This window comes from Lonchura striata, chromosome 2, assembly GCF_046129695.1.
Source record: "Lonchura striata isolate bLonStr1 chromosome 2, bLonStr1.mat, whole genome shotgun sequence".
NCBI lineage: Eukaryota > Metazoa > Chordata > Aves > Passeriformes > Estrildidae > Lonchura > Lonchura striata.
This window is the reverse complement of record NC_134604.1, coordinates 80844107-80864837: the sequence shown is the minus strand read 5'-3', so window position 1 is coordinate 80864837 and position 20731 is coordinate 80844107. Positions and strand designations below refer to the sequence as shown.

Genomic DNA, 20731 nt, shown 5'->3' with positions numbered 1-20731 from the left:
ACTTAATGTCAGCGAGTACTGATCATCACTACAGAATAAACCAGAAAAAGTGTTGTAGTGAAGTTTGATCAGCAACAGTGGATGCATGTGTTTGAAGAGCCTAGCCTAACGTGAGAGTCAATATGTTCAGGCTTACTGCCAGCTTGTTTCTTGGACTAAGGGAATCAGCTGTTCTGTCACGTGCTTCCATTAAGTATTTTTGGGAGTTCAGCCCCTGACAATTACTTAATAAAATTATTTATAGATTAGGAAGATGACTGCATATAGAGGAATTTGTTATAATTTGAACAAAATTGCTCACAAGGAGAATGAGGTGCATTAGACCCAGCTGCTGTGAAAGGTAAGCACATGTCATCATTCTCTTAATTAAAACTTTTGTACGTCTCAGGATAAGTAGTGTAGAAACACTGGGACATAAAAATAAATGTGTAAAATCTCACCTTTCCCTCTTTTCTTCCATAGTACAATATTACCTATGTCAAAGATGTTTGTCCAGTTTGGCCAGAAGGTTGTTTTATATAGGTCACCTCAACTCCTGATCCTTTTCTAATTATTGTCTGTCTTGTGTGCCATTGATAAAATTTTTTAACACAGTTGTCTATATTTGCCCTCTGCTTCTCCTTGAAAGGGAAAAAAATGCAGCTCTTTAATCAAGTTACACAGCAAGTAATTTTAAGCTTCATCCTAATTAGTTCAATGAAGGTTAAACCATATGACAATATAGAAAAAGTTTGATAATTACATACCTCATTTAGGGAAAAAAGTGCTCATAGTGGTGAAATTACTAAGACTTTATGTTCTTTTTCCATGATATTATCCCTGTTTCACTCAAACTGAATATATCACCAGCTGGAGAAATGTGCAAAAATAGCTTCCATAGGCTAATATAATTAGCTATTGAAGGCCATGCAGAGTGCTCATAGGAATAAAAACAACAAACTTCCATCCACCAGAAAAAAACATGTGACAATATCTGCCAAAGCAGCTACTATAATTGCATAGAAAACCAGAAAAACTGAATGAAACCAGAGATTTTTTTCTTGATAGATTCTATGTCAGATTAATATGGTACAAATTACTTGATTTCTGTAGAAATATTTCTGATTTAAGAAGGTTCAAATGAATCAAGACTAAGACCCTAGAAGCAGCATTTCATGATCCTCAGTTGTGAAGTGTCTTCAAAACATTTTGTTCTTACAGTTCTGGAGAAGTGGTAAAATAAAACCAACTAAGGAGTGCAAGTAATTTGTTTTCTTTGTACATCATTTCAGTAAAGACCAGATTTCAATTACCTGTAATAATTAAGTAGCTTCAGCACGAAGGGGTTCTAACCTTCATCAAAGGAATCTTTCTGTGACTTCCAGCAAAGGTCAACTTTCTATTGATCAGTTATCGATTAGGTTTTGTGTGTTCTTCTAGTGTGAGGTTGCTAACAATGCAGTGATTTATGGGATTTATGAATGTATCTTTGTTGTTCAGGAATAAAAAAGAGCAATTGAAATATATTTTTTTCTCCTTATATTAGATATTAATTCAGATATCATTTTTATAAGTCTTAATATAAATTTAATTTGTTTGAAACCCAATCCTGAAACCTTTTCTCCCTTTAAGGAGATCAATCTTTCTTTTAAGCTAAAAATAATGGCATTCAAATATGTTCAACATACATGAGAACATGGATTTTAGCATGTAAGTGTTGGAATGGGCCAAAAGTAAGTATTCCCTCCATTTGCAAAAATTAAACAAAAAAAAAAAAAAACCAAAGGCAGAGAATTTCTCAATCTTTGTTAAAGAAATTGCAAAATCAATTGGTCATGAACAAAAGATTTTTATCCAAAGTTTGTAAAAGCCAAATATTCTTAAACTATTTTGGTTGATATTGGAAACTGGTTTTATTTTGTGATACAGTAATATTACAATATATTATGTCCCTTTATGTCCCTTCCTTTCTCTCAGTTTTTAAAATTTACAAAACCAACAATCTTTTAAAGATGCTTAATGCTCCTCAGGTGTCTCTGAGAGTGCTTAATTTGACCATACCCCTATGGAGACATAATACTTTACACTGCATAAAATACACTGATTTTTTACCTTCTATTTCATTGTGTAGCAATAGTTTGAAAATAATTCCTGAAAATTATTCTTTCTTCTTAAATAGGTATCTGACACAATAAAATAATTACTGTAATGTAGGATCAGTATTAGTTTCTAGTAAGTGCTGCCATAAAATTACTCCCATTATAGACCTTCACTTCTACAGCCAGCAGGTGATATTCAGTTCTGAGCCTGATACACTACAACTGTCATGAAAAAACACTTTTAATCATTAAATAATCTAATTGCATTAGAATGAACTTTATATGCAGGTGGCTGCATATAATCACCTTTTGAATACACACACACAAATTTATAGAGTATTAGATGATTTGGAGAAGTAGGTACCAGCATTAAATGAGTTCAGGAATCAAACCTCTCAGCTCAATTAATTTTAATCTGGTACAAATATAGATTCTATTAGCCTTACATGTGATAAATAGTATCTTTCCTCAGTAAAAACACATCTAGTGGAAAAAAAAAAGTGTTAAATGGTATTTGAATAGCAAAACTTAATCCATAGTAAGCAATTGGAAGCAGCTCATTTGAGTTCTTGCTCTGCTTAAAAAAAAAAAAGTAATTTAATTCCACAAAATGAGTATTAGTCTTGACACAAGAACATTATACTGTATGTCTTTTCTGACTACGATACGAGTGGGGGCTCACAGTTAATTCTTTCATATAACACCTATGTCTTGAAAGATTTGTCCCTCCATTTCCTTTGGAATTCACAGGACACTGGACCAGAGAGCTATATCTCTGTTAGGGAGTAGAAACTGGTTTTGAGTTGGTCAACAAGTGTTCTAAGGTGTTTTCTAACCACTGTTATGGTTTAAGGCCAGCTGGCAACTTAGCAGCACTAAGTGCCACTTAGCACCAACTGCTGGTTCTCCTCCACCCCTCCATGGTGGAATGGGGATAAGAATCAAATTGTAGTTTGAGATGAGAACTTTTTATTAAAATAAACAAACAACATGTTTATTATTGATAATAATAATGGACAATAATAAAATTCATAACAATAATAATAGAAAGAAAACCCAAACAAAACCTAGTGTTGCATTATATAATTGCTCAATACCTGCTGACCCATACCAGATCCCATCCCAAACAGACCTCTTTTTATGCAGCCCCCCTTTATAGAACTTCCCTGCCTTGTATACTGGCCATGATCCATAGATCCAGTATGGAATATCCCTTTGGCTAGTTTGAGTGACCCATCCTGGCTCCCTCCCAAACTTTTGGCATTGTCCCTTGCTGGCAGAACATGAGATATAAAAAAGTCTTTGACGAAAGATAAATACTCCTTAGCACCCACTAAATATATTATCAACATTATTCTCATACTGAATCCAAAATACAGCGCTGTACCAGCTACTGAGAAGAAATTAACATTATATCAGACAAAGCTATGACAATTATAATTTCCTATGGATAGCTGAGGATCATTTCTGCTGTTTAGATCACTCAATACCTTTAAATTATATGTACAGGTGTTACTCATTAAACACTGAATTAGGGAATGTCATACATCTATTGCAAAATACCTGGAAAAAAGACACAGCATGTTTCTACATGAAGTGTAGCACTTCTTAAAAAATCTTGATAACTTGAGAAATTCTAAAATTAAGAAGCAAGAAAACTAGAAGAGTAATCTCAGGTAGAAGAATAAACTTTTCTCTGACATCTTCTAATTGTTGTTCTTATTTTCTTTCTCTTTTTCTCTTCCTTAATGGGGTTAATTTGCTCCTTTCATTTTATATATTTTATATCACATAAGTCCTTTCTGACTTTGAATTTGCTCCTAGGGGAATAAGCCACTTGCAAAATATTGGTGTAAATAATTTGGGTAAACCAGAAGCCTGGGTTTTTGCTTTTTTTTTCTTTTTTTTTTTTTTTTTTTCTTTTTCTGAGGCATTCAGGATCTGTTTGCATTCTTAAACCTATCATGTACACAAGATTCCTTCATCCTGTCCCCATGATCATCTACATCAGACAAATTTTAGTGCACTTGTGTCTTCTAGAGTAAGACAATTTATTCCTTTAAAATTAATTCTAAGTAAAATTTTGGGAAAAAATTTATTCTAGAGTTCTCTCTTGATAGGCAGCATGGATTACACTGCACTGTGTTTATCTCCCTTTTGATCATATTACTCTAAAGTTATCACAATTATTTTATTGCAGTTTGCATTTTTACGTTCTACAAGTTTTTCTGTAGAAAACGCCACTCTTCTATCCTACAACACAGACCTCTCATTACAACAGATAGTTTAAATGGTCCTCAGTGAGCTGACCCTACCTGACTTTATGGCATGGCACTGTCTACAAGCTTTTACTGTGCTAAATTAATGCCTCCATATCAGCTAAGTTGGATGTTCTTCAGTTGGGACTACAACTGAATTATTTTGACTATTAAGACTTTTGATTTGTATGATACATTTACATACAAACTAGGTATCTGTATATAAACATGTATCTCCCCATACATCTTTGTGTGCCAGTGTATGTGTACAGGCATTACCAAATATTTTCTACGTCAAGTTTCTGCCCTAAATAAGAACTGTTAAATTAATATCCTGCTCTTCTAAATAAAATTGTGAAAGGTGTTATTGATTTGCTGTTACAGATGTTGTTTGGGTCACTACAGATATTTGCTCTTGGCTATTTACTAGCTGTTCATAACATCACTTTGAAAAAATCAGTAGCAAAGGTGGCTTTATTATGTCAATGACAATTTCATGAGATGTTTACACTTGTTTATATATTCAAGATTGATTAAGAATAGTCAAGAAGCTTTTAGAAGTGTTAACATTTCATTGCAATTTTCAAAAATTTGGCTGAGCACAGGTTTATCTGTTCTTATGAGAAAAGCAGTCCCCATGAGATTTAGATCTCAAAAAAGAGAAGAAAATTGTGAGTGCTCGTCATGCGAGCTTCAAATAATATTTTAATAGTTAAAACTGTATGTTGACAAATAACATAAATAACCACAGGATGTCCATTATGAGAAACTCTCATTATTTAGTCCTATTAAATGTCAAAATGTCTGACAAAATTAAATAAAAAGGCCTACTGATATGAACAGACAAACTGCAAGCCTTGTAAAATATATGAAATGGAACTTAGGGAAGAACTCAGTGAGGAATTCTAATATAATATAAAGCACATTGCCACAAATCTTTTTGAGTTACTTACATCATAAAGAACTTACTTACTTCTGGCTACTTGTTGCTCACTTCTGAATACTTCATCTTTCCAATTCTTTGAAGTAGTATTGAGAATCAATAGAAAATGAGTCATGAAGGCTCTGAGACCCTGAGGGGGAATGATGCAAGTAAAAGAGCATCAAAATAATAACAGAAGTGGTATAATAACAACAGAACTCCTTGCCTTCTGCTATAGATTTATATATATTGTGCTTTCTTATTCACTCAGAACACAGAATATTCTCATTGTAGGTCTTAGTTTAATAAACTGATCACTCACCTCCCCTTCCTATTAATGCACCAAATACACCCAGCAATGTAACAAATTTTAGTCATAATCAATTGCAGCCCTTTTGGGACATAAAACTGAAAATTATAGAATATGTATTTCCAAACCACTGTTCAATAATAAACAGAAGCTGTGTGATGTGTATATAAACAAATAATTGGGTTTTTTATTATCTTTGGTATAACAGGAGTCTTTCTTCCTACTACTTCCATACTGAAATGGACTATTATGGCCTTGATTTATCAGCAGATGGATTTCCTAATAAGTTGTTCCAATCATCATCTATCTCTTTAGGAGCATTTTTATTAACTGATAAAGCAAGCATTCTCATTTTTATCTTTGTGTTTTAGATATAAAATGTATTGTGTGACAATTTGAACAACACTGTCACATCTGATAAGCTTAAAATGCCAGAATTAATGACATCTATTCAAAGCAACAATTGGCATATCCAGTCTTTCAAGAATAGTGTGCAGTACACGATGCATGCAAATTTTCTGTGTTTGTTTCTATGATGCATGGCTAAATAGATGGACTTTACATTCAATTATTCATTTGGTTTTGAGAAGTTCATTTGCTAAGCACAAAATTTGTGGTTTCTGAGGAAAAATGGAGTACTTTAACGGATTTAGACTCTAATGCATATATTATATTTTAATATACTGGGGTTTTTTTCTGATAAAAAGAATAATCTATAATCTGCACTGCAGATAATCCCAATAACTCAGCCACTCACTGAGATGATCAGATCTGGAACAGGTTTGTTTGGCTGTAGAGCCAGTATCCTTCTCATTTAATAGCCCATCACTGAAATCCCAATCTCTCCAAATTAGCAGCAAGAATCTCGGAGGAGACTATAACTGCTATTTTTATCTAATTCAGATAATAGTAATGCTCATTTTGCTTTCTCATGGTGGCTTCCTTATTTACCAAGAAAACTCCAAATAAAACCCTCAGTAATAATATTTCCTAAGACCTATACAGTTGCTTTCTTTGCAGTTTTATGCTGAATAGGTTATTTACCTGAATTACTGCCTTTTTTTTATTCAGTTAGATGGCTCAGCCCATACAGGGTTGATACAGGATTATACCAATATTTTTAAAATAGAAGACGATTATTTTAAAGATCTTTTATCACATTTTCTCCTTCATAAAAATGAAATTGAGAAGTAATGTGAAAAAAATGTGAAAACCACTTTGTTGTTATTTTGTTCTAGCAGCTCAGGGTGCTTCTTTAAGAAATGACAATATTTCCTTTGTTGTTTGTTTGTATTTAAGTAATAATAAGCAAAATTAATATGATTCAACCATATTAAACAATCTGACATGTTCCAGTTTACATCCTCCAACAAATTTTGCATAATATAAACCAAAGGAAACACATTATTTTGCAACATATTGTAAAACAACACTATACCTAAGTAGGTAGCAGTGCTATGGAGTTACGGGATGTTAGTTTCTCTGACAGTGAAAGACTTCAGTGAGCTTACAGATTCAGGTATTTTTAGTTCCTGAGTGGCTGATTTAGCTATCCAAGGAAAATGTAAACATTTTTGCTAGTGTTGATGTCTCATGAAGTGTAACTACAAGTAATATTTTGTTTTATGATGTGAATCAATTTGAAAAACTTCCATATAATAAAGAAGTGTAGCAAAACAGAGATGCTTTGTCCTGAAATAATTCAGCCAAATCTGAAGGATGGAGAGAAACATTCTTGTGAGAAGTGAAAGCTATTGAAATAGAAAAAGCTAATTTTAAATATTTGATTATTTTGCAGTGGGATTTAATCTGATTTATGTTTGTTACTGCTTCCAGTAATTGTAAATTTGTGTTTTAATGACTATAATTAATAACTGAACTCATTTTTTTCCCAATAATATGTGAATTTTTGGTCAGTATCACACTAATTTACTATATGCCCTCTGTCTGGAGAAAGATTTATAATACTTCATTACACCTACGGAGAAAATGCTGTGTAAATCCTCTCAAAGGGGATAAGTTTCATTTACAAGGAATTATGTTGCATATAACAAAGGAATAGAATAGCTATTCTAAAATGAAGACTGAGGACAGAAGGTCACTACCCCAATGGGTATGTAGAGTAAAAAAATAGAAAAAACAGGAGGAATAAGTATCAGGAAATTTCTTTTTGCAATAATAACCTTATTTGCCCCTCAGTGCATTCTCAAAATTTCCACATATTTGTTCTGAAATTATTAACCCCCACACTTATTAAAAGAAAAATTAAATTAAATGCTGAAGAATAACTATTTCAGTTTTATTAGTATAATAGAAGAATAAAGGAGTCAATTTTGTTGTGGACAAATCTATCTGGGAAAAAGCACTTAATTTGACTTGAATAAAGTGTCACCAATAAAGTCTGTTACATCATTAAGGGGATTATTAATAAATACAATATGAACTATGAATAAATGCAAAATACAAATTCTCAGAGCAATGAAACAAAAAATAGTGTTAGAGGTCAGGCAGTAAAAAACAGATATTGATACTGATGTTTTAGAAATAAATTTTCAAAATAGAATACAATTTTTTTTCAAATAGTCCCCACAACAGAATTCTTCCATACAGAATTTTAAATGGGAAAGATAGAGTGTATGAGTTCAGAGATGAGGAAAGCATCAAAGAAAAACGTTCCTCTAAAGGCATATGAAAGATAATGATAATATATGTATTAGGAGTAGAATGGAGAGAGGATGACAAGGGGATTAAGTTTTACTCTTTGCAAATATACCTCTATAATTTCCAAATAATAACATGAATTCACATGCATTCCAACTAGATTAAAAAGAAAAAAAAAAGGCTTTGATATTAATTCTAGAAAACCAGAAAGTATATACTGTCTTAGTATTGGAGGAAGTCTATATTACTAATCCTAGAAAACAAGAATATGTGTTTTCCCAGGGACTTCTTCCCTTGCCCCAAACCAGCTATTCAAGATAATTAGTGCACAGAGTAATTGGAGACTTTAAATGTTTATAGCCAGGGAGGTAAACAAGCAATTAGTGATAGCACAGGTGTGAAAGGAAGTTAAGTGCACTTACAGGGGAGCTATGCTGGAAGTATACAGTCTATGTTTGCCTTAAAATATAATAGTGTATTTAGGGAGATCTAGAAGCGAAGTAAAAAAAAAACATGCATATGCCAAAAAAAAAAAAAAATCCAAAAAAGCAAAAAACATATAAACAAGGTAAGGCTGAAAGAGTCAGGAAGGAATTTGGGTTTAACACTGTCTGAAAGAGGCTGTGCCCTTCAGGAAACCAACTTAGGCCTGACACAAAGCCGTATAAATAAAATCAAGGGTGAAGGCTGTCACAGAAAGTTAGTCTGGTTATGCTGATATTTGAGATTCACAGAGACATCAACCATTAATGAAAGTTAACTTATCAAGCTTCTTCCTCCCTAAAGAAGTGTTGTGTACTTTCAGAGAAGTAATTACTGTTCGAAGACAAGAGCCAGGAGTGAATTTCTGTTCCTACTTTCTCTCCATATGACAGGAGTTGGCCAAACATCTAGTGTCTAGAGGCACAGAAACTACCTTTTCAAAAATAACTAAATGACTATATACTTATTGCCCTGCAGGAAATGATGGATTAGACCTGGATGGCAATCACAAGTAGGCAGCACTTCCTAGAAATTTAGTATATCTGGTTCCTCATTTTGTGGAAGGGTTATCCCTCTTCTTTCAGAGAATTTGTAATCTTTTTTTTAATATTATCAAAGAAAAAATATTTGTTAAACAGAGCCTTCATACATACCAAGAGTCTCACAGCTACATGCCAGAGAAATTGTTAAACAAGCTGCCTATCTTGGTATTAAGCTTGACATAAAAAGGATATTTTTTATTTCATAAAGCTAATTATTGAGTTTTAATAAATAATTTTAGTATGTAATTAATTTAGATAGTTTATGTAAGACTGAAGAAAACAAACTGTAGTGCACACACACAGCTGTACAATTTACTCTGGCACAAAAATCATTGTGGCTTATTCACTAATGGAGAAACAAAACTGGTTTTCTACCTACATTTTCCTCTAAGAGAAGAGATTTAGAGAAAAAGGAGGAGAAGGAAAGAAGGAAGGAAGGAAGGATCCTTTCTAAATAGTTAACATGCATTTATTATGAATTTAAGGCATTATATTGATAAACAGTGTTCTCCCATGAAATGTATACAGACATTTCATGCAAAAGAAAATATTCATTTGGAAATACATATTTTCAAACACATTTGTTTTGTTTTGCAAAGATTCTGCATATATATCAAAATATTCAATTGAATCAATGTCTTCAGTATGCAGCTTCAATCAATTATGAGATAGTAAACTGAAAGTAATTATCTATACTAAGTTTAAACTCTGATTCTCTAACTTTTTTATTACAGTAGAAAACTAAGCAAGCAAATGGGTTTTAATTTGATAATGAAAAATCTTGTTAAGTATTTTCTGTAACTATTTATTAAACTGTGAAAAGAAAAATATATTAGACATGATTTTATGCCTTCAGGCTAATAACATTCCAATTAAAATTAAGCATTTAGAAGACATTTAATCTCTACAACTACTTTATGAGCAGCTTATGTTGCAATATATGCTTCACCATGCTGGTCCTGGTAGAATTACTTTACTTCAAATGCCCCAGAGGTAGCCCGAGGCAAAACCTCTTGCTTATCCCTCTACTGTTCTAATCCTTTTCCTACATGTGACCTACTGTGAGCTACTTACACGGGGCTGGCTCCAGGTATTCCAGCTTCTTGTTCACACATCTTTGAGCAATATTGTTATATTGTCAAGTCCAGCTAAATGAAGTTTTATATGGGGAAGATTCATTATTCTGTTTTATTAGGTAAATGATTGACTGCATTAAGAGCCTAGAATGAAACTTTATAGCTTGCAGTACTTGAAGAGAGGAAAAGTGGCACAGCTGTTATAAACAGCCATGCCAGATTTAGTGCAATGAAATAAAAAGCAAGACAGAGATTGGAGGGGAAATAAGGTCACTTTCTCCTTTAAAACAATATATATTATGTAGAAAATAGTCTGTTTAAATGAATGTGGAATTAGGGAAATTATAAGACAGAAACTTTCTAGAAAGTATCTAGTTTGCTTTATGAAGTAGTCAGCAAAACCAAATAAACTGAGTATAGTAATCAAACACAAAACTTTTCCTAGAATGCTAAGATGTGGAAAAAGGAATTAACTTGAAAAAAAATAGCAAATTATCATGGAGCACATTTCAATTTAGTGTTATGTAGAAGTATTAAAAAGCTCATCATTATTATTATACTCCTGAAAAATAAATATGATTGCTCACATTTGAAATACGTGCAAGATTATTGTATAAAATCTTTTGTGCTTTTTACCTACTTCATCAGCCAGAGTAGTAAAAGGTAGGACTTATGCAGATCTTACTTATGACATCTATGCTGACAAAGTGCAAGTGCAACATCAAAACAAAGTAAAATTGAAATAAACAGAAGTACAGGGATCCTCCAGAACTCAGAAATGTCCAGTTACATAGGGCAAATTACTTTTCTGGATCAAATCTCTTAAATATCAAGAGTGTACTTCTTTCTATTGTGTGGAAAATATTCACCATCCATTTTCCACACTTTTGTTTGATTCCAAGTTAAAAATCCTATACCCAGAACAACAACAAATAAACCCCTAAGTATTTACCAGCCACACCATACATTTAAATAGGAAATGTTGATATAGTTTTATAATGGGATTGCTTCTCTTGCTGGGAAATAATGTCAAAATAAACACATGAGTTATTTTAAATTCTTCCCTTTTATGGTTGTAATATGTGACCAACTACCTCTTAAAATTTTCACAACATCAGTTCCCAAACCTCTATATTCTATTTTTTTTTTTTTCCAGATAAGATACATATTTGGGGCATTGATAAAATAGACAGATAAAAATTACTAAACTAAACCTTTCTGAAAAAGGTAGATGTTTTCCACAGCTTCTTTCACAGGCAATTGTTAATAAGTATCTTGCAAATTCAGAGAGTCTGTTCCTACTCTTTTTTAATAACTACAATCACCTGACATTTATCAATTGAATATTATCCGGTTACAGTAGGTCAGCTAATTATTCTGATCATTAGCCTTTAAGAGTACAGAGGTTATGATAATCAATGCCACCCTTGGTGTGTGTCACATCATATAATGAGCCTGTGTCAGAAAAGGAACTCTTTCACCTCCCAATGGTGCAGGTTTTTATCATTAACTTTCTTAGTCATTTGGTTTCTCAAAAGAAAATGAGGGAAATCTGGCACCTGGCATGAATCAGCTTATTAAAACGAATGCATAAAATAAAATTTGTTACTGAAGATGGAATAAAGGAAGCAATATTTCCATAAAGTTGTATGAATCATGGTACAACTTGAAAGCCATAGGAAGTTATAATAATCAGAAATGTGTCAGAAAGTAACAATCAGTTAAATATAAAGAAAAATCTGCTGTATCTAAATAGTTTATAGTTAAATGGAAGACACTATCATAAACAGAATGGAGAGCAGCAATTTAGGAAATGCAATTAATTTACCCCAGCAAACTTTCTAGTACATTTTTTGGTTCAGTTTCATGTAAGCCATAGGATAATATTCTCCTTCACCTAAAGAATATATAATACAAGAGCATGCAAAGTGATGAAGGACAAGGTATGCAGGTGAATCTCAGTAAATGGCTAGAATTAAGGATGCAGTATCAGGTCATTATTTAATGATCAAAGGAGTGATAAGGAAAGGCTTATCCAGGACACTTTTCATCCTCTGTATTTTACAGTTAGGTGGGTCACTCTCTGGAAATACCTATTTCTTTAAAATGTCTTTTGATCTTACTAAACTTGTAGTGTCAATGCCTATTTTTCAAAGGGCTTAAGCCAGGAATTTGAATCCCAATTAGATATGAAATGGTGGCTGCTGCCAATGAACTGCAACCTGAGCAGGGGACATTTTTCAACACTTTTCATAGTGTCAGAGCCCTAATCTATTTTTCAAAAATGTGAACCGACAAGTTTCTTTTAGTAGGCAGATAGTATCAGAATTGTGATCCTGAAAAATATGTACATAAGGTTCTGTAGTGGACATTGCATCGCCCATGGAAAGACATGGGCTACTGTGCTGTCCTTCCTGCTTACTGTCCAAAAGCATATCATGTCCATGTTGACAGAGTCCAAGAGGGCACTGGACACCCCCTCTACCTTCTGAAGTCATGCTGAGATCATGACACTGCCCTCAGAAGTGATGCAATTCTATCTAGGAGGAAACACATCTCACCAGAGGATTCTCTTGCAGTGAAGATTGAAAGATCAAGAATGATGTTCCTCAAACAAGGAATGAATGTAAGAATATATTTTATTTGGAAACCAGTGAGGATAAAGGAGTTGCCATTAATCTGAATCTCAGCATAGTTTGCTTAGGAGGCAGGAACCACAGTGCATTGGTTATTGAGCAGTTGCATGAGTATGCAGAGTCTGGAACAATGCTAAAAGGACTGTGATTGATTACAGCAGAAGCTCACCTTGATCTCTGCCTTAACCCTTGATTCTTCTTATTCCCTATTGCTGTACCACAAAATTTCACATTCCAGTAACTTTCCACCTACATTTTTAATTTAAATAAAGAAGCACCTGTAGCATGAGGGTACCTCTAAAATCCAGAACCATTTTAATGCACAACACATAAACAGAATTTTTTTATTTTCTTATTTTTTGGTCTTATTATAAGTATATTACATATGGCCCTTAATCTTGATTCATGACTCCTAATTCAACACTCTTTTTTTTCCAATATATGAGGAGATGTAGGACCTTGAAATAGGTCTGTCTTTTCATGATAGGAAAAATATTTTTGAGACCTTGCTCAATAATTTTAATGGTAATGGTAATATGTTGTAGAAATATCATTGCTGTATGTGTAAAACACCTGAAAAATGAGAGACAAGGTAAAAATACATGCATTTTGATTAAAAATACAAGTATAAAACTTTTAGTTACTGTTTTTTCAAAGCTAAATTATTTGCAACTGAAATGTTTATTATGTGAAATTAGTTAAATTGGCAAAATGTCATTAACTATTAGAGATGCAAATCAGCAAAAGATGGCAAATAAATTAGAAAAGCGTCTGATGGAAACTTAGGCATAGAACTGTATTTAAAGATTGAATCATACATTAACAAACTGAACAAACAAGAACAAGCTGTGAAATACGTGGTTTTTACAGAAGAAGAAAGCTCCAGCAAACAAACAAAAAATATGGACTTGGGCCAAACTCCAAACACAGCTATTATGATATTTTATTTAAATATATTTTAGGAGATTACCATGACAAAGGATAGTGTACAGCTTATGAAAAGATGTGTAAAAAGTATCACCATAGAAACTTGCTTGAGAAAATCAGGATCTCTCTTCAAACTCTGGCATAAATTTGTGTAATTTGACTTATGTGAATGCAGATCTTTCACAGAGAAACACTGAAAACTTCATTAGTATTGGAGAGAAAATGAGATAATTTTAAAGAACAAAGTGAAGCTTTGCAGGAAATAATCTGGACCATGAGGTAGGTACCCATCTGTTGTTTAAGACAAGACAAACACTCCCACAATCTATTAAATGATGCAATTGTTAAAGAAAAAAGGTTATTTTTATGATCAATGTAAAGCAAAATATTTTAAAGAATCCTTTTACAATCCTTAGGTGTGTACTAAAGAAACAGAAGAGTGTTTTACTTTCCAGTTATTACCCTGTGTCTGTCAGAGCTGAAATATTTTGGGGAATTGAGTGATATAGTTTTAGCTGTGACTTCAAGTAAAAAGACATTTAAACTTAGACACAAAGCAGAATATTAGTATCGGAGTACTCTTTCAAAATAAGCTTTGTTTTTCACTCAGTTGTGTTTAAATTACAGTTCCTTGGCTCCCTCCCTTCATATGAAAGCTGAAATTATATGCATTTCCCTAGAAGGGCTGTCAGAGGCTGTAAAGTTTGTATCCTGACTCTGCCTCTGGTAACTGTAATAAAAATGAGGTGAAACCAAGCATTAAAAACATCCTAGAAACAAATGGTCACCTTCCTGCAGCTTATTGGCAAATTCAAGGGGAACATGACTTTTCCCATGAGGCAAAATGTGAAATTGACAATAATCATAGAGCTGAAATACTCCTTTTTCACATTTGTTTCAAATTAAATTTTCTTTTAGAAATTATTTCTTTTAAAAAATATTTTTATTTTCTTACACCTATAGAGTGAGTAGTATAAAGAATAATATAAGAAAATGTTGCTTTTTCTTTCTTTATTAATTGTTACAACACTTGATTAATTAATAAAAGGAAGGCACAGTTTTTACTTAGACACCTTTCACATTATTACCTCAACTCTTGCTTTCTATTGATTGATTAGATATTCATGACACTATCTTTCATTCTCTCAAAATTGTTTCTTAAGCTTCAACCTCTTCTGCTTCAATCCAAATTATATTTATCATATTTACTCAGCACCAAGAGTCTAATTCACAGTCTAGAAAGTGCATCTGTTTTTTAATCCTGACAAGGGCCATATTTTTGACTTCCTCATCAGCTTCCTGAACCAAAACAAACCAATGTATACAGTTTTGCAGAAATGGGTGAGTCTTTCATGCTTATTTACCTGCTTGAAAGTCTAGGGATTTGCATTAATTACCCCCAGCTTTGATAAAACAGCCTTTTCTTGAATTTATGCATCCATAATGTTGTGCATCTCAGTGTTATGGTCTTTGAAGTTTCCATGCTTCCAAAGGCTTTCATCTGTCACAAATGGAAATGAGCTTGTACTGATAGGGCCAGGTTGCAGTGGCATAACTCCATCAGTGGGAAATTTACTCCTTGATATTTGAAATATTAGAAACAATTATCTGTCATATAGATTTAATCACAGTGTGTTGTAATTAATAAACTACAGAAACATGAATACCTAAAATTGACTTCAAAAGTAGAAAAGCAAGGATGATCTCTATATTCTTCTCTTTTGTCTGGAGAACAAATATAGATATTAGTTCCAGAAAAGATAGATATTTTTCTCATCAGAGCAAGCAAAGCTTTTCACATGTATTTTGGGTATTGCTGCAGCTTATAACAAGGTGTTTGAGTTTATCATTCATGAATGACTAGTAGATAAGAAGGTAGTTCAAACATATAATGAATCTCATGAATAATGCAAAACAGCAAGGTCAGAATTTAAAAAGCCTTATGGAGCTAGGACCCTGCTGGCCAATTCAATCTAGGTGGTGCTCAATGAGTTCTAAAGACACTCTAAAGAAACTCAGATATGAAATCTTTGAAAATGTCATGCATCATATTCATAAAATCATCAAAGACTCTATTATGAGTCTCTGGATCTCAGATATGAATCACTGAATTGATATGAATCTCAGATATGAGTCTCCTATCTCTGAATTAGTACATTAAGCCAGTATATGGCTCAAATAATTTTGAAATCAAAGAGAGGGAAGGTGACTTTTATGATATATTGTTAAGGAGAACTTTGTAGACGAGTGTCATGTCTTGGTGTAGACAGTGAAAAAAAAAAAATGGTATGTATATGAATAAACCTGGTATACCAAATTAAAAAACAAGCCATTTTTGTGAATGCCTCATAAATACATTAGCCTCTAAAGAATCAATAAGATTGTGCATAAAGATCCTTCCAAAAATCTTTCAGGAAGATCTCACAGAAATTGCTCCTAAAAAATTCTAATTAGCTGTTGTGGTTCTGCCCCTGCCATCAGATCAGCCCCATACAACCAGTAGAGCACTCCCCACAGTGGGTGGGGGAGAAATTAGAAGTTTACATGAAAATTCATGATATGAGATAGAGGTATTTTAATGGGTAAAGGAAAAGGTGTGCATTAAAGGCAAACCAAAATGAGCAATTCTTTCATTTTTGATGGGCAGGCGGGTGTTCATCCATCTCCAGAAAAGCCAGGCTCCATCACACATAGCAGTGATTTAGGACAAATCCCATAAATCTGAACACTTCCTCCATATTCCTCATAGCTTTTGTGTCTGACACCCCACAAGGGTATGGGATATTCCTTTGTGCAGGGAGAGTCAGCCGTCCTGCCTCTGTTCCCTCCCAAACTCTCAAGCACCCCCACCCTACTTGCTTTCAAAACAACGTAAGAAGAACTTGACAATCACTTCACACGAGATGTTATATATGCACTTCTATGAAGCTCTGTCACAGTCAAAACCAGTACAGGAACTAAGAGATATGTGCCTCAGCATCAAAAAATAAAGAAACAAAAAGAAAAATAACAGGATATTAATTTTCAGTATAGTATTAATGCTGAAATCCTACCAGAATACCTGTGGAGACTCACACTTAGTATATTCATCACAGAGAGAAAAATAATGAATAATGAGGGATAAAATTTGTACATGACATACAATTTCATACAAATTTGTGGTCTTAAATTTCTGGCTTAAATCTGGCTGCAGGAATGAAGGAATAACAACATAGTAAAGGAAATTCAGTGTTGATAGATAGGGAAAATATAAGGAAAAAAGATAAATGATGACATGGAACAGAGCACAGATTTAGTTTGGAATTTTTAGGAAAAAAGCCTGTTATGAAAGGGTATGAAAATTCTGTGAAAAAAAGAGTGGAAATTGAATACCAAATTATTGTGTATCTGTTACAATTAAGGCAACAACAAAAATGGATGGCTGAAATTACCAGACAATGAATTTAGAGCAAACAAAATTGGGTAACTTTTATATGATGCATAATTACACTGTGGAACTCATAAATGCAGACAATAGAACTGTAAAGAGATTTTTGAAAGGATCAGGAAATTTAGAGAAAAGAACTCATTGAACTAATTTAGAAATATGGTAAGATATAATCTTTGTTTCAAGAGGTGCTATACTCATAGATTGTTGTATCTGGAAGACTGTATCTGTCAAATACCCTGTAATTGCATCAGTCATTGAGTACATCTCTGATTGTTAACTCTATTTGGTTTGACTCTTAGTACCTTTTATTTTATTTTCTCCTTCAGATTACTAATAAAAAATAATTAAATATATGAAATGAAGCCTTATTGGGACACAGTAGAGCTGTTGTTGTTTTAGAGAAGGGAAGAAAGTAGATTAAGTGGTGAAGCAGAATCCTTGTTGGCAGTACTTGAAAGCTTCAATTTGACAAGCCTTTTAGTGAAGGAATTTTTCTTAATATATAATCTAAACCTCCCTTAGCACAACCCGAAACCTTTTCCTCTTGTCCTATTGTTTTTTTCCTGAGAGAAGAGACCAACCCCTGCTTTGCTATATCCTTCTGTCAAATACTTGTAGGGAGCCATAAGGTCTTTCTGATTTTCTTGTTCTCCAGGCCAAACAATCCCACCTCTCTCAGCCACTCCTCATAAGACTTGTACTCCAGACGCTCCATCACCTTCGTTGCCCTGGTAGGCACTCCAGTGGTCTGAGTCATCCTACCAGATTTCCATGATGGTAATTATGTTATAGTTTTCCTGCTGTGAATGATAATGTCAGAATAGGAAAAAATATGAGAATCACCTTTCATCCTGACAAAGTTCTGGGAGCTCCTCTCAGCATTATAAATTAGGAATGGTCCATCCTTCAGATTTAGGACATTCTCTTTCAGGGAATTATTTCCAATTTATATTTGGCTATTTAAGAATATAAAGTAAGAACAAATTGTGTATTATCTTTGGAGGCTAGACCTACAAAAAAAACAGGGAGAAAATGAGGAATGAAGTAGAAAAATCTGAGCAAGAGAAAGTGACAAGTGGTACATAAGCACAAGTGTAAGAGAAATTATTTTACAACTCTAATCTTAAATTAATAAAATTCACCTGTTAGTAAAAATTAATAGATAATAGTTTGTGTGTAGCAGTATCAAAAGGTAAAGATTTATTCAGATTAATATTTTTTTCTGCTTTCTTCCCTTTTACTTTTTCAAGAACTCAGGTAACACATTTTATATATAGGGACACTATAACAAAATAAGAGCTACATATATGCACATATTTACCACTCTTTCAGAAGTAGTCTGTAGAAGTAGTCTGTAGAAGTTCAAAAATCTTGGCAGTTGAAGAAATTAGATTTTTGAACTTTGCAAAATCTTCCTTTATTCTCCTTTTTTAAATTTGAAAAAAATCAAGTTCTCTTATTCTGTTTTCATGTCAAAAGTATCTCAGTACCCTGTCAATCTGGCCTCTAATAAAGGTTTTCCAGTATGAAAACATTGTTATTATACTGGGGTACAAATCTCTGGATACAATAATCCAGGTTCAGTCTCTGAAGTTCTGAATAGCTGCAAGCCACTCCTTCCTTCCAGTGCTGGCTGCATTCCTGGTAATACACAGGTATTGTACTTGGCTACATCTGCTGTCAGTGCATCCACTGAGTCATGCTCTGCTTGTCCACCCTGACATTCTGGTCTTTTTCTGTAGGAATACTTTTTAAATCTGATGGGTTTTTGTTTTTTTTTTTTTTTTTTACTCAACTACTAGCCAAATGCTGTTTGTTGCACTTGTCCCTAGCAGAAAACTGTATTTGTTTTTGTTGAACATTATGAGGTAATGAGGTAATTTCAGACTTATTTTATAGCCCATCAAGATTTCAGTGAGTACTTCCCCACAGCTTGGAGCATTCAGTCCCATTGTACAGGATTTCAGATGCATAACTATAATAGCCCCAGTAGAAAATCCTGAGTAATGCTACTGACAGATGACTTTGTGTTATTATATCACAAAATCAGGAGGACCTGACATCTTATTTTCACCTTCAAATCCATTTACTCAGTCCATAGCTTACCAAATTGGCTCTAAAGTTTGTGCACAAGATCATATTAAAAACCCTGATAAAACTACCACGCACAGCATCCACTTCTTTTGAGAGGAAATACGGGAAGCTCATCACAAGAGGAAAACAAAATGGTCAGACATTATATGCCCTTGCTAATTCCCTTATCTATGTTTCCAATGACAACCTTTTTCTTCATGCGCATGCTTTCAGGTGGATTTTATCCATATCTTCTTCAGGTGACCTGTTTAGGCTGATAATCCTGTTGCTCTCCAAACAGTCCTTGCTGTTCTCAAAAATGGTCTTACTGTTGCCATTGGGGGATGGCAACAGTCATTGGGGGGGATCCTCTGATTGTCATGACCTGTCAAAGATTTAGAGATTAGACACATAATGACATCACCCAACTTCATTAACAACTTCACACGTCTGATGCTATGGGGTTGCAGAATGTTCAGTTTGCTGAAGCTACATAGATATATATGACTACAAAAGTATAGAAGTATACCTCTAAGTATTTCTTTATTTATTAATATATTTTGATGATATTCTCACACTCTCTTACAGCCCTTTGATAACTAGTAAATAAGAATTACTTGGATTCCTTTTGAACAGAAAATGAGGCAGGCTCAGAGAACCAGTTCAATTAAAGACAGTGCTGACCTAGAGAGATAAAGGAAAACAGTGTGGGGAAAGCATAAATTTATGGACAATTCTAGATTTTCCTAAATGAAATAAACCCATGCCCATTCCCCATGTGGATAAAAGCATATTTGTCCACATGCTTATAGCTGTGAATTAAGTTAGGTCAAATGAAATGTATTTCTGTCTCAGGAAGCAACCTTTTTTCTGTTGCTACCTCTCTATATTGAACAGAATTAAGTCATCAATTATTGCTCATCTGAAACCTCTCTGGATGCTACTGGGTATTGTGCTGGCAGTCAAAGTCCCTACTTTCAAGAACAACAGCTTCCTAAGGATATATCAAGTTAATATTTTTTTCAAAATAGTGTTCCAAGAGGTCAGTTTAGAGACATTACTGTAGTTATCTTAGAACAATAAAATGAAAACAAAAATTATTACTTTGATACATTTTAAATATGTTATTTATTATATGAAAAATATTATATATGCAGGAATTATGTGTTTATTTTGCTTTTAAGTCCATGAACATAGGAAAGAGATACATAAAATAATAAATATATTTTTTAAAAGTGCCTATTTTCATGTTATTTGAATGAACTTAGTAATGATGTTTGAAAGAGCAGACTAATAAGGATTTTGAAGAAAGCATTTTGGAATTATATTGTTATT

The 20731-nt window shown here is 33.3% G+C and overlaps 1 long non-coding RNA gene across 1 annotated transcript in view; it reads left to right on the top strand.

Annotated features, from left to right (window-relative positions):
- Positions 1–275: 275 nt before the first annotated feature.
- The window catches only part of LOC144248894 (uncharacterized), a 30071-nt gene continuing 9615 nt past the window's right edge, over positions 276–20731 (top strand). The window contains exon 1 of the long non-coding RNA XR_013342075.1: positions 276–340. This is a non-coding gene — a long non-coding RNA (uncharacterized LOC144248894). The remainder of the gene's footprint in view (positions 341–20731) is intronic.